This window comes from Austrofundulus limnaeus, unplaced genomic scaffold (assembly GCF_001266775.1).
Source record: "Austrofundulus limnaeus strain Quisiro unplaced genomic scaffold, Austrofundulus_limnaeus-1.0 Scaffold45, whole genome shotgun sequence".
In the NCBI taxonomy this organism is placed as follows: Eukaryota; Metazoa; Chordata; class Actinopteri; order Cyprinodontiformes; family Rivulidae; genus Austrofundulus; species Austrofundulus limnaeus.
In genome coordinates this window covers 1,875,726-1,877,810 of record NW_013952447.1, presented here as the reverse complement: position 1 = coordinate 1,877,810, position 2,085 = coordinate 1,875,726, and the positions used below count along the sequence as shown (strand labels likewise).

The following is a 2,085-nucleotide window of genomic DNA, read 5'->3' as shown; positions in this document are numbered from 1 at the left end:
ATAGTGGTAAATACATACTTATATGTGCGTGTATATTTCCGTTACCTTCACAACAAGCCCTACTAATATAAAATCATAATGTCTTTAAATATTTTTGTTTAATTTATTGTAATGTGAGATGTTAAGATTTTTTTATTGTTTCATGATGTCTAACATAAATAAACATCTCTAATTAAAATCTTTTCTTTGTGATTAGGTTCAAAGTGGCACTTTTTCCCCTCGTGAATTTATTTTTGAGGGAAAATGCTCCAACCACCCGCCCAAATCTTCAGTTTTTCCTTTCAAGAGGAAGAGTTAATGCATGCAAATTCACAAACAACATTTAAAATGCCACTTCTCAGCCCTTAGGCCGCCTCTGGATCCATCCTTTTTGTTGCAGCTCTGTCCTTGCTTGACTGATATGTCAAAGTTGAGGACAAGACAGAAGAGGGGAGAATGAAAATACCACACAAGCTCTGACATGGGGGATCAATCCGATTGGAATGATTTAGCATTTCTGTGTTTTAAATAAAAATGAGTGCGCTAGACGGTGGAGCAGTTTGATTAGTGGGATCCTTAAGTCCTTCGGGGCCTTCAGGGTTTTTTCTGTCTTCCTTCTCTGCCAGAAGAAAAGTCCTCTTTCTCTCTTTTCAGGGGTCCCTCGATACCCYGGCCTTTTTCCTCACTGTTGGTATTACAAAATCCCCATTGAAAACAACCCTTGTCACCTGTCAGCTAAGTTAGGCTGCTTTTCTAGGTCTTTATCCTCAGCACATAAACTCACACATCCAGGGCTGACTCCCACCCCACCTCCCATTAATGCACWTCTCCCCTACATTCACGCTGATACATAGACACAAATCCTAACTGCACACACGCACGCCCACCCACTCACACACTGAAACCACATGTCTGAGAGCTGTTCCTCTGGCAGTTTAAAATTCATTGCCCTGTTCACTTTCACCAGCGTCCACACTGGGACAGGGATGCATTAAGCTGGGTTTCTGTGGACGGAGGGTTCACTGAAACACAACTGCATCGTCGGTCAAACGCACTGGACGCACGGGGCGAATTAACGCAGAGAGAAAAGGTTTTAGAGATAAAGGAAAAGATCAGGTTTGAGCTAATTAGGAGAAAGAAAATGCCAGTCTTTTTATAACTCAACAACTCCGATACAATTAAAAGCCTTCCTTGTCAGAGCTGTTTTATATAAAAATGCGACAAATGGCCTTCAGTTCATGTGCTACTATGAAAAGCACCTTTGTGACAAGCTTTATTTAAAATATTTGCATTAAGCTAAACTGATTTTATTTTTTAACAGGCAGCAGCTGAACAAACCTGAAGTTCTGACCGGCTCATAAAGGGGGAGACGGATGTTTGAGTCAAAGCAGAGAGTGGTCATCTGGTCTGGTCCCCCAGCCATGGCCCGAGCAGCCGGCGCTCATTAACCCTCCGACGGGGGGCTCTGGACACCCAGGAGCACCGCCCCTCACAAGAGGTCAGGAGGTCAATCAGCCCTCTCTCTGGTCATCAAATCAAAGTGGACGCACAAGCAAAGCCTTATCCTGCAATGAAAGGGTCAGTGATGCACTGTCAGACGCACTAAAACACACAGGAAAACAAATTGATCCATCAGCTGCATTAAAGCCCTTTAAATCTAATCTGTTCTCAGATAATCTAAGACATGTTTCAACAAAGACAAAACAGCATGCGGAGGTTACGTTTGACTAAACCTGTCATATTGTACGGTTTTAGCCTCACATGGTTCAGTGTAACAATAGCTGCAAAAGTCCAGATGAGACAGATAAAAGGTATTTTATTGTGAAAGTGTTTGGAACGGCAGGCAGGAGACATATGCAGGGATAAAGACAAAAAGTAAAACTGCAAATGGTTTACAGGTAAGTATAATGTTAAATTTTCAGATAGGAGATTTTATTTATTTATTTATTTATTTATTTTTACTTACTTTTTTCCAGGTATCAGAAGAGTGGGATGAGAGATTCCATGCAGGGATACCTGGACCAGTGAATATAGATGTTTGTGAGCGGAGACAGAGACAGAGAGAGAGAGAGAGAGAGAGAGAGAGAGAGAGAGAGAGAGAGAGAG

General features: G+C 41.9%; 1 long non-coding RNA gene across 1 annotated transcript in view; it reads right to left on the bottom strand.

Annotated features, from left to right (window-relative positions):
* The window catches only part of LOC106517185 (uncharacterized), a 9,671-nt gene extending 7,623 nt beyond the window's left edge, over nucleotides 1-2,048 (bottom strand). Inside the window, exons 1-2 of the long non-coding RNA XR_001310169.1 lie at nucleotides 1,946-2,048; nucleotides 1,318-1,544 (exon numbers count right to left, since the gene is read on the bottom strand). This is a non-coding gene — a long non-coding RNA (uncharacterized LOC106517185). The remainder of the gene's footprint in view (nucleotides 1-1,317; nucleotides 1,545-1,945) is intronic.
* Between the last annotated feature and the right edge of the window lie 37 nt (nucleotides 2,049-2,085).